The sequence below is a fragment of the Dromiciops gliroides genome, chromosome 3, assembly GCF_019393635.1.
Source record: "Dromiciops gliroides isolate mDroGli1 chromosome 3, mDroGli1.pri, whole genome shotgun sequence".
Classification (NCBI taxonomy): domain Eukaryota; kingdom Metazoa; phylum Chordata; class Mammalia; order Microbiotheria; family Microbiotheriidae; genus Dromiciops; species Dromiciops gliroides.
Genome location: NC_057863.1, coordinates 323,751,861 through 323,764,653, shown reverse-complemented (window position 1 = coordinate 323,764,653; position 12,793 = coordinate 323,751,861). Strand labels below are relative to the sequence as shown.

The following is a 12,793-nucleotide window of genomic DNA, read 5'->3' as shown; positions in this document are numbered from 1 at the left end:
GGTGATAGCATGTTAGTTTTCTGATTGATTCATGATGTTGTACCATATCTTTTTCACAATAAAAGAGAAAAAATTAGTGGGTTATAATTACCTAATAAATTGACTAACTTCCTACTTTTTGATTTAGCAAAGTGTTACAATATTCATCAGTTCATCATATGTTGGGACCATAGCTTTTGAGGTGAAAAGAACTTTAGGGGTCATCCAATCCAACTCTCTCATTTTACAGATGAGTAAACCAAAACCCCGAGTTATTCCCCACATAGCTGTAATGATGAAGCATAATAATATATGCCATTTTCTGAAAAGATCCTGCACTTCAATATGGTCTAGTCTGGTACTTAATGAATTGGGATGAGAATCAAAATATCTGGACTTCATTTCTAACTGCCAAAAACCTTTTTTGTTATGTACCTCATGCTTTTCACCACAGAGCTGAGATAAAGATAGCTCCCCCTTAGCTCACAAACACAAAAATTAGAAGATTAATTTGATCCACTATACTCTCCCACCCTCATTTTATTTATTTTTTTCTGAAAAAAGTATTTTATTTTTTCCAGTTACATGTAAAAATAGTTCTCAACATTTGTTTATATAAGCTTTCCAATTTCAGATTTTTCTCCCTCTCCCCTCCCCTAGACAGCAGATAATCTGATATAGGTTTTATATATACATATACATATATATACATAATAACATTAAACATATTTCTGCATTAGTCATATTATAAGAGAAGAATCAGACCAATGAGGAAAAACTTCAAAATAGAAAAACAGCACCAAAAGCAAAAGAAATAGTATGGTTCAATCAGCATCTCTACTCCACAGTTCTTTTTTTTCTGGATTTGGAGATTCCCCTTCCATCATGGGTCCCCTGGAACTCTTCTGTACCATTGCATTGGTGAGAAGAATCTAGTCCATCACAGTAGATCAACACACAATGTTGATGATACTGTGTACAATGTTCTTCTGGCTCTGCTCATCTCACTCATCATTTCATGCAAGTCCTTCCAGGTTTCTCTGAATTCCTCCTGCTCATCGTTTCTTACAGCACAATAGAATTCCATTACATTCATATACCACAACTTGTTCAGCCATTCCCCAATTGATGGGCAACCCCTCAATTTCCAATTCCTTGCCACCACAAAAAGAGCAGCTATAAATATTTTTTACATGTGGTTCTTTTCCCTTTTCCCACCCTCATTTTAAAAGAAGCAAATTGACCTGCATAATACCATACAGCTCCAGATGAGGCGGAATGGTCAGTAGAAAAAAAAAAGATTCACCTCATGTATTCATAAGGAACTCAGACACAGGATATGTTCTTAGTATGCTAAACCCTTCTTTAGGGCCATGGCTAAGACCAAGAAAAAGAGGGCATTTTTTTACAGTGGCATTTCCCTGCCCTCTCCTTATCTCATTCCCTAATTTTCCTAGTAGAGCCCACCTCTCTACACATTGAATACTGATTCTTAGAAGAAGGTTCTTGGAGCCTCATTTGGAATCAACAGCAGCTAGCCTTCTGTGGTAGAGAACAGTTCAGCATGTGTCAGGTCCTATGATGGAGCAGCATTATGATAGGTGTTCAGAATTTAGACCAAAAAAAAAAAAAAGAATCAGGCCCTTCTTTCAGGCACCTTTGTGCTTATGTGAACAAATACCAAACTATCTACTAGAGGAAGTGTTAAAAGGAAGGAATTGGGTTTTCCTTTCATCTACCCTGTGAAACACCCAGTATCTTAAGGGAAGAACTAAATTAAGTTAAAATCACAACTATAAAAGTACTTTGAGGGGCAGCTAGATGGCGCAGTGGTAAAGCACCAGCCCTGGATTCAGGAGTACCTGAGTTCAAATCCAGCCTCAGACACTTAACACTTACTAGCTGTGTGACCCTGGGCAAGTCACTTAACCCCAATTGCCTCACTAAGGGGGAAAAAAAAAACAATTAAAAAAAAAAAGTACTTTGAGTTCCTTGGAGTTAATGACTATGTAGTAATTTACCTGTATAAGTAATAGACCTAAAATTAGAGGTTACCTCCACAATGACCTCTCAGTAGTGCTTAATGTGGTGATAACTAGGTGGCTCGGTGGATAAAGCACTGTGCCTAGTGTCAGAAGACCTGAGTTCAAATCTAGCCTCAGACACTTACTAGCTTTGTGACCCTGGACCACTTAGCCTCTGTTTGCCTTAATACACTGGAGAAGGAAATGGCAAACCACTCCATTATCTTTGCCAAGAAAACCCCATGGACAGTATTAGCATGGTCAATGGGGTCAGGAGGAGTCAGACAGGACTAAACAACAACACGTGCTTAATGTATTAAATCATGACAATTCTCCAGTCTTTTGAGTGATATCAGGGCCTTGGGACTTAATATGCTTCATGTAAATATTTTTAGTCTTTTGTGAACCTATCATAGATTCTTCTTAGGATTCTAGATGAAAAAGACTTGAAGACATATAAGGTGAATATCACTTAGGAGAAAAGGGCACATATCAATAAAATAACAATTTGACCTGTAGAAAAATAAATCTATGTAGATTAATACTTGCTCTCAAAATTGCATACTAGATTGTAATTCAATCAAGGAGTAGGGGTCTTCTGACGTTTATGAACATTTATGAATAGTATAAGAACTCTGAGATTAAATTTTAGCCTTACTATTCAATTTGAGATCATGTATTATTGTTATTCATTAATATATAAAGACAACAATTATATCCAGTAAAATCCCCAATTTAATTTGGCTGTAATTTGTCTTAGACAGTGGCATACATACTGTGATCTTTCTCTCCATCTCAGATTCATATCACTCATGGCCTTTGTCATTTGAAGTCCAGAAAGAATAATATTTTGCATTCTAGCCTTCGGATGTGCTGGGTCAACTTAGGGACCATTTATCCTGTTACAGCCTGACAGCATTTGAACTTTAACTCTGAATTATTCACTTTTTTGAATATATGCTCATTAAAATTTGAAGAAAAAAATTATTGTTATTTTACATATTCAGCACCACAAAATATCAGTAGCACTAAACATGGGTAATGGTAACTATAAGATATGTTAAAGAAAATTACTGGATTTATAATGGAGGATTTAATAGAAAATTAGCAGATCTGATTCTTTTCCTTCCTGCAGGAGAGGGAACCACAAGCTCATACTAGAGTCAGAAACCTAAGTCATCTTAAAGACCAACCTCTTTTTACATCATGAAATATGGGAGTTGGAAGGGATCATCAGGATTGTTTAGTCTAGCTCTTTCTCTTCTGATAAGAAAACAGAAGCCCTAAGAGGTAAAATGACTTGTCCAAAGTCATGAAGAAACGAGGCTAGAGACAGAAATAACTGTCCCCTGTGAATCATTTATGCCCAAGCTGTTTTATTGAAAGATCTCATTAAACCCATTTCTGAAAACATTTTGGAAGTATTTTCACATTGGCAGACATTTTAATTTAGACTTCATATTATTATTATGAATATTCTTTTCAAGACCTTAGTCTTCTGTAGGAATCGGTCATGTGATGTTTTTTATAAAATATATTTCATTTTTCTGGAGGATTCTTATTGCTACTGATAGAGCACTCATAAAGCACGTTTTTTAGGAACTGCTTTCTCCTGGATTACCCATTCCTCTGATCAGGTGATATTGTCCTTCTTTTAAGTGATTTTTTTTTTTGCTTGAATTCTTCTAAAATAGCTTTATGACAGAGCTTCTGAAACACTTTTTTTTTGGTTTGCTAAGGTACTTGGGTCTTCTACCATCTTAATTACATCCTTTTAAGGAACAGGCCAAGAAGAATCAATCACCAAGTCAGCATTAAGGTTGACTGATGATATATTTGAGAGATACTGAGAGAAAAAAACAACCCTCTTCCCTGTAGCTAACTAGCTAGTGTTTATTTATAGCACTTTATACTTTACAAAGTGCTTTACAAATATTATTCACAACATCTCTGGGAGGCACTATTATTATCCCTATTTTTCAGCTAAAGGAACAAAGAAGAGGAGAAATTAAGTGACGTGCACAGGGTCACACAGCTAGTAAGTGTCTGAGGCTATATTTTAACTCAGGTCTTCCTGATTCCAGGTCTAGCAGTCTATCCACTGTAGCACCTAGCTGACTTTTCCTGATATCTGGAATTCCACCCTTAAATATGTGTTCATTTGAGTTAGACATTGATTTCTTTCTTTTAAAAACTTAAATACTCCCATATAAGGCAACACATTAAGTTTCTGACCTTGATATGTATAATATCAGATCATCTCTTCAGATTAGTAGGAGGGGAGGGAGGCCTATCTAGATTAAAAATTTGGTAACCGAGGGGAGGAAGGAATACAGACAGAAAGAAAGAAGATGCTGAAAACAACTTTTCTCACTACAATTGTTTTTGGGGCTACTGTCTTCTTCCAGGTTTCCTGTGTGGTTCATCTTACCCTTAGAAAAGACAAAATTAATCAAGGTTTGACCCTTGTCAGGTTTGATGTTCTCTCTTTCCTTGGTTAACCAATTGATCATGAATGACAGTGATACTTTCTCATATTTTCGATCATTCTTCTGAGAGAGATCAGAGTATCAGAATCCACATAGAAAATGGCAGTGCTCTCTTTGACAATGAGTACCCTGTCAGTCACCATAGCAGGAGGCCTGCCCCTTTGGAAACTCCTTCCCTGAAGCAGCATCCTCTGTTCTCTTTGTGCTGCAGGTGACAAACTACATGGGCTCCTACTGGTTGTCCTTTAGGAACGACCAGATTCCCTGCTGGAGCCAAGCTTGCTTTTCTTCTTTTCACCATATCATTTGCTTTATTTTTTAACAGTTTCATTTTTCCTTTTGTTTTCTCAGCTCAACAGTCAATCCTTCGTCTGTCCCTGAAGGGTCTCATCCTCTCCTCTTCTGTAAGTAAATCCGTTTTATCACCTTCCAGGGAAGAGTCTGATTTGAAAAATGATCATTCATTTTTATGTTTACTAGTTGACTTTGCTGCAGGTTCATAACATAATAGTGGGTCTATTTATCATTTTCTTTATTTTTGGAGATGATGCCCCTGACCAACATTGTTGTCTGAGTCTAGTTGGAAAGACCCTTTCTGTTTTGTCTTTCAGGCTGATAGCAGTGGCTGTTTGTAAAACCTATTGCTGCATAGGAATGCAGTTGACATTGCTCAGAAACTGACAACAGTTTTGATTTTTGTCCTGCTATACCAATCAATCAACAAGTTCTCACTGGGCCTCACTGAAGTGCTAAGCACTCTGTCCAACATTCATTAATTTTAACTTCTGGCCAAAGTTTGCAACTCTTTCTCCCAGGCTTCTTAATACCTATCAGCAGTTAGCATAATACATTTATTTTTATGGAAGAGTATAAAGCCCCCCCAAAAAAAAAAAAAACTCCTTAGGACTGTGTTTGCAGTATGGAATCTCTCTCTTTTTAAAATAAATTGGATTTCAGTTAGAAACTATAAGGAAACATTTTCATGATTTAAGCCCTAACCTAAGAAGCCCTGAATAGGACTGTGCTAACTTTCACTTTTAGCTGCCTCAACAGTGAGAAGAATCTCTCTAAGGTCATTGGTAGGAGCTTTGGAGCCCCAGGAATCCTGCCATTCAGCTATAAACCATAGCCCCCGGGTAAGGAGTCTTCCTGCTGGTGATGACACCCACTCAGATAAACCTGCTGGGTTAAGCGACAGTCAGCATCCTTCTGACTGAGCATCTCACTCTCCTGTGGCCACTCTCCCTGGTCCACAACAATAAAAAGCTTTATTCCATTCCCAGCCCTGGGGTATTCCTTATGCTCTAGCCATTTGCACAGAAAGAGGGTCCTTCTGGCCCTTTCTGCAAATGTTCCTGGCAGATGCATGCAGGCAGATCGAGGGAAGTAGAAGTCTCCAAAGAATATGCAGTGGGTGAAGCCTAATCTGACATTTATTTGACAGAGAAAAGAGATTGATTAAAGTCCCATAAGACCTGTGCCATGCATTATGCATTTATACAGCAGGGGTGGTTCCTACCTGCCCCTGACAAGCCTTGTTATTCTCACTTGTAGTGCTGATAGAGAGGGTCTATTAATGCTTTGGAGGGTATATGTGTGCATGCATACAGTTTACACTCAGTGCCTCAGCCTTGCTCTCTTTGGGTTACCTAATGCTGCACACTGCTTATATTCGGACTGGCAAATCATTTTTTGTCACCGTTCTTTTAAGGAAAAACAGTTCACATAACAGCTTTGTGTTAGAAAAAGCATTAATCCTCCCATCACCAGGCATGAGTCAGCACGGTGCTCTCCTGGATGCACTGCCCTGGTTAATAATGACGTCAGGGCTCCAGGGCAGCCTCACACACATGAGCCACCAGCACCAGGGTCTGGAGACCTATAAGCGAAAAGACAAAATTGAGGAGGAGAATTTTGAAGGGAAAACATAATTGAAAGATGCACTCTGAAATTCTTTCTGTCTTACATCAGTTTCTAGTGGGGGCACTTCTGAAGCCAGATAGTGCTTACCTTCCAAGAATGTGAGAAGAGGAGTAGGGAGGAGAATGAGGGAGGAAAGGAGGGAACAATAGTCTAGAGAGAACTTGCAGCCCTTCCACCCCAGCTGCCTCCCCAAGGTGGGCTTTTTGATCATTTAGATAGTTCCAAAGCATGATTCTATTCCTTTTTCAGTGGGGTAAATAGAATCCAGATGTTCTTTTGGGTTTCTGATAGCACTGCTGTACACAAGTGCCCTATATAAATAGCTGATAACTGCAATGATGTCACCCCAGTGCCTCATCCAAAACAGAAGAAAGTGCCTTGGGAACTGGTCAGAAAATTAGGCTCTGAAGTGTTCCTAACTTGCCTTTCATTCACAGTAAGATAACATCGGCTCCTTCTGCCTCTTTCCTCTCTTTGAATAAGCCCCTATATCCTAGACTTCTATCCCAGGCCTTGCATTGAGTCCAGGATCCAATTCCAGATTTTGACCCTGGCTTTTAATTAGGCCTGACTATGTGCTGAATTCTCCAGGTGCTTCTACTCCATTGCTCTGATCCCAAGTGGAATTTCCTTTGTACTTTTTTAGGCATAGACAAAGAAAAGAATACTCGGTTACAACAGTAGCTTTCAGCCCTTAAAGGCTTATAAACCACTTTACATATCTTAGCTCTTTTGGTCCTCAGAACATCCCTTCGAGGATGTGGTTGATGAGAACGGCTCACATGTATGTAGTGATTTACAATTTATAAAGTACTTGTCACATAAAATTCCCAGGAATTGGTACAAGTATCATTTCCCTCAGTTTACAGATGAGAAAAGTTAAGACTCAGACTGGTAAAGTGGCTTGCCTGTTGACATTTAACAAGTGTCAGACCTAGTACTCAAACCCAGATGTCCTGGCTTCCCAACTGCTGGTGTGTGTGTATCTGTGTGTATACACATACACATGTATGTGCTGACATTATATTTATGCTTTATATATTTGTATATATACTTGTTCTCTCTCCAATTAGGATATAAACGTATTATGAGGAGGAATTGTGGTACAGCTAGGTGGTACAGTGGAGAGAGCACCGGCCCTGAAGTCAGGAGTACCCGAGTTCAAATCTGGCCTCAGACACTTGACACTTACTAGGTGTGTGACTCTGGGCAAGTCACTTAACCCTCATTGCCCTGCCAAAAAAAAAGAGGAGGAATTGTTTCATTCTTTATACCTGTACTCCCAACACCTAGCACAAGGCCTGGCACATAGTAGGTGCTTGTTGACTAATTGTTCCAGTAGTGAAAAATAGTGCTAGACCTTAAGAAAGACGAAATCTGGGTTAAAATCCTACCTCTGATGCCAACTTATCTGGGTGACCAACGAGTAAGCCACTTCAGCTCTTCAGCCTCAGTTTCCTCTGCTATGAAATAGGGATAACAATACCTGATGTATCTATCATGCATGATTTGTTGTGAGAGTCCAATGAGAAAATATATAAAGTGATTTATTTGCACAACTTAAAGCACGATGTAAATGTCAAATATTGTTATTCTACTATACTATGCTGCCAAATCTACCTCCAGTCATGGTGTCCTGAAGCAAATGACTTGGACATCCAGTTTGTGCAACCCAGCCCTTTCTATGTGTGGGATTTCTGCAACCCAGATTTATTTATTTGGGCTCTAGTCATCACCTTTCAGGACAAGGAAAGTAATATGATATTATTCGTAAGTGAAGAAATGAAAAAGGATGATTCCCCACTCCAATAGGATTCTCCATTAAACACACACACACATCCCTAGTTTCACCCAGCATGTGTTCCTCCCTCCTGCTGTCACCTCTGTCAATAACAAGGCCAGCGACAACAGGCAACAAACAACCTACACTGTTGTAACTACTGTTGCTACAGTATTTTCAGGCCTCTAGCTCTCTTTCTTTCGGTACCAAGTGCTTGTAACAAAGCCTCCAAAAAACTTGAAGACAGCTCCTGCTCTCTTGCTATACTGTTTGCTGGTTTGGCTTGCTTTGTTGTTCTTATCATCCACATGTACTTTGCAACAATGTGTATTCACACATTGCAGATAGGCTACTAAGCTTAGTATGATCCACAAAAGTCACAGCCTTTATCCTTTAAGACAGTGCTGTCAAACTCAAATAGAAATGGGGACCACTAACCCATCCATAAAAATACCCAAGGGAGGGGGAGGGCCTGATGTTGACTTAGAAAAATATATATTAATATTATCTATGTTTTCATGTATTTTTATTTGTTTTGTTAAGTATTTCACCATTAGAATTTAATCTAGTTTGGGCCACAGAACTAGGCCTCATGTTTGACACCTCTGCTGTCAGAGATGAATTGATGTTATGTTTGCCTGATCAGAGTGGACATGAAGAAATGGTTGTCTCAGCTTCTGAGTTGGTGGTTCTCCTGAAAGGTGAATGTTGCATAACGGGAGGCTGTAACATTTGGACGAGAATGGAATCAGGGAAAACAGAGTTTGCCCCATCTTTTTTCTTACTCTTGAACAGCAAGTAGCCATCTTTATTCATATGTAATGGAGCATAATCTCTTAATATTGTTCCCCTACAGTCAATTACTCCCCAAATTTCCCATAATTTCCCCATTGCTGTCTTTTTCAGAGCAAAAGTTCCACACCACCAAACTGACTCTTAACTTGTACACAGTCATGAATTGACAAAAATTCAAAAATATTCATTTCTTCTCACTCTATCAGGGTTCATCATAAATGTGCTTTTCTCTAGTTCACTTTGAGCTGACAAGACAATGTTAAGAAAATTCTCAATAGCTTATGCCGCATTTACCATATTCTCTTTTGCATGTGTGTATTGGGAGTAGGGAGAGGGAAGTTAGTGTGTGTGTGTGTGTGTGTGTGTGTGTGTGTGTGTTTGAAGGAGCCATTCCTTGGCTCTCTGAAAAATGGACTTAGTAGATGAACAAGAGGACTAGTAGGAACCTAATGTAGACCTAGGTTCTCCTAGTGACCCTAGTGCAGTTACATAGCCTGGTAATCAGATGGTCAATTATATGTTTGTCAAAACACAGTGGGCCAAATTCCAGGCCGCCAGCTTTGGTGGCCCAGCTTCTGCCAACCAAATGTCATCTGGGAACACGCAACACTGGGCACTGTGAAAGAGTTTGAAATAGACCATGCTGAAGCCAACCCACTGCCAGTCTTACAACACCAATATGGCATGCACAGCCGGGCCCCATATTTCTGAGCTTAGGAATTCACTGTACCAGACACATGGGGTCAGATGGGTTTATGTTTCTAGGCCAACATTCCCTGCTTTGAATACTATGATTTACTCCTCAATAATTTCTAAGGGTTTTTCCCCATGTTATACCTCTGTGGATAACACCTTGGTCATGATGGTTAAGAGAACCTTGTAAGCATCTCTTAGGAGAATAAATAAATTTCCCTTGACAATGTCAGTAATTCTGATACAGGGATTCCGATACTCAGTAGACTACATTTAAAGGTCTATAGCTTTTAAAATATCAGGAACCACCTTGGCAACTTGCAAAAAGCAGAAGGGCTTTACTTATTTTATAAAATCATTTGCATATACCTGCATAAATAATGCTCCCACCTGTACTTTTATGCATTTAGGTTGAATAAAATAAATTCTGTCATCTTTAAAATGCCCGTTGCCATTCACTGCCCAGGCACCATCCTTTGTTTCCCATGTCTTCAATTTTTAATGTGGTTATAGTTCTAAAACTTTTTCAATTCCTGGACCACTTGAGACAAAGAACCCCACAGACTTACCTACCCTGGTACCACTTCTTGCAGCCTCCCTACCTACCAGGCAACAACAAGTTCCATAAACTACAGAAGGTGAGGGGGAGGGAGGGGATAGAAAGAAGACAGACAGCATCATAGATTAAACACAGAGATAAAAGAGATCCATATTCCACACAGATACTATACAGTCACAGACAGACACCCTTTTCTCTCTGTTTACCCTTTGTAATCCCTATCAGTCCTTGCCACTCTGACTCAGGACATGCTGAGCATTATTGGAGAAATTCATGAAGCCATTTGACTGAGTCCACCACAGACTAATGCTGTGCACTCTCAATTGGGTTCTGCTGACTGTACAATAATCTTTTAATTTATCTCTTAGTGATTCCCTGTCACATTTCCAAACCTTAGCCTTTCTCTTCAGTCCCCCAACACTATACCCCAACACCCTTTTTTCTCATCAGATAATAATATCTTGTAATTTACAAAGAAGATTTGGGGTCACCTAAAATTAACTTCCTCAGCTTTCCTTCTCCACTCATGTAAACCTATTTTCTCCTTTCCCTCTAGTCAGGGAGAAAGAAGTGACCCTTTTTCTTGCCAAGATGAACCCCACTTATAATTTCAACCTATCCTGTCTTCCCTGGAACCTTGCTCCATCAATCATTCATATTCTTTCCCATTTTTTGAAGGAAAAAAAATCTGTGTTTCCATCTATGCCCTGAGTTTATCAGTTCTCTATCTGGAAGTGGCTAGCATGCTTCATCCTGTCTTTTAGGATTGTAGGTGGGCAGTGTGTTCTTCAGAATGCCTAAGTCTTCCAAAGTTATTATCATCACAATATTGCTATTGTTGGTTAAATTGTTCTAATGGTTCTGCTCACTTTATTTTGCATTAGTTCGAACAAGTCTTCCAGGGTTTGTCTGAAACCTTCTCCTTCTATATTTGTTATACATACAGTAGTATTCCATCAACATTCATCATATAGCATAATTTGTCAGCCATTTCCCAATTGATGGGCATCCCTTCAGTTCCCAATTCTTTGCCACTACAAAAGAACTATAAATATTTCTGTGCAAGTGGATCATTTTCTTCTTCCTTAAATATATATATTTGAGCATATATGCTTATCTACACAGTCTGAGTAGCAGGATTGCCTCTCATTTTTAATTTCCCATTCTCCACTGGCACCTTCTTCTCCACCTATAAACATGCTCAAGATTCTACCATCCTTCCCCCCCTCTCTATATAATAATGTATTAATTATATATTAAACATATAAATATAACACCTATATTTATATGTATATATACACATACACATACATTTAAGATGGTAGAATATGAGAATGTTTGTGAGACAAGCCACTTGACTGAGAAAATAATGTTGACATCCAGAGAGAGAGGAAAGTTGAAAGAAGCAGCATATTGGGGTGGGATTGAGTTCAATTTGGGACATGTGTTTGAAGACTGAAGAATAGTGAAAAAAAACTTGATTAAGTTATAAATTTGGGGATTGTTGATGTAAAGGTAGTTTTGTTTTGGTTTTTTGGTTGTTTTTTGTTTTTTTGATGAGGCAATTGGGGTTAAGTGACTTTCCCAGGGTCACACAGCTAGTAAGTGTCAAGGGTCTGAGGCCAGATTTGAACTCAGGTCCTCCTGATTCCAGGGCCAGTGCTCTATCCACTGTGCCACCTAGCTGCCCCCATAAAGGTAGTTTTAGACTATCTCCTGAATAGATTTCTCTTTCAAAAACCTGACACTTTAGGAATATCCACAAATGGGAAGAACTCGTGAAAAAGACTAATGGGGGGGGCAGCTAGATGGCTTAACCCCCATTGCCCACCCCCCCAAAAAAAAGAGAAAGAAAAGAAAAAGACTAGATTTCTCTGTCAGAAAATTGACATACTTTAGGGATACCCACTAAAAAAGAAGAACTGGTGAAAGACTAATAAGGAGAGGTCGGAGAGGTAGGTGGAGAATTATGGTCATACATAGTCACCCATGCCCATGTTCACATAGGTACTATTAGAGCTAGGATTTGAACCCAAGTCCTCTGACCCAAATCCAATGTTTTTTTCCTAATGTGCCACTCTACCTCAAGTCCAGATTGACCAAAGATTAGAAAAATGAGGTCATTCTGTTCATAGCCTACTTAAATACATGATGTTAGTCTCTGCTATCTACCTCTTGACAAATTATGATCATTTAGGAACATTTGGGCTCTCTATTTTGCATGGCTAATACTGGTGGCATGTGAATTTTTGCTTTAGTTTCCCTTAAATTAGAAGATAATATTTTTAAAAATACAACAGACCGCGCTGAGCTGAGACAGGGAACAGAATATAGAGAACAGTCTACAGAGAATCAGCTCTGTTAGTCAAGAAAAGAAATTCCCCTTTGAAATGTCTCCATACTGGGTAGATAGTAAAAGGAAGACAAGGGTCATGAAGGATGAAAGGATGTAGTGAGGTTGTGATGTGTACACAGCTGTCCTAAGGGACCAGCAAGATGAGCTAGGGGGAGGATCCAGGGACCTTCTCCTCTAGCCTAACCTGCCCATTAC

The 12,793-nt window shown here is 39.1% G+C and overlaps 1 protein-coding gene across 1 annotated transcript in view; it reads left to right on the top strand.

Moving 5' to 3' along the window:
- ZBTB20 (zinc finger and BTB domain containing 20) overlaps positions 1-12,793 on the top strand; it is a 928,525-nt gene that overhangs the window by 714,016 nt on the left and 201,716 nt on the right. Inside the window, exon 9 of the mRNA XM_043993192.1 lies at positions 4,844-4,896. The gene's annotated coding sequence lies outside the window, so the exon portion shown is untranslated. The remainder of the gene's footprint in view (positions 1-4,843; positions 4,897-12,793) is intronic.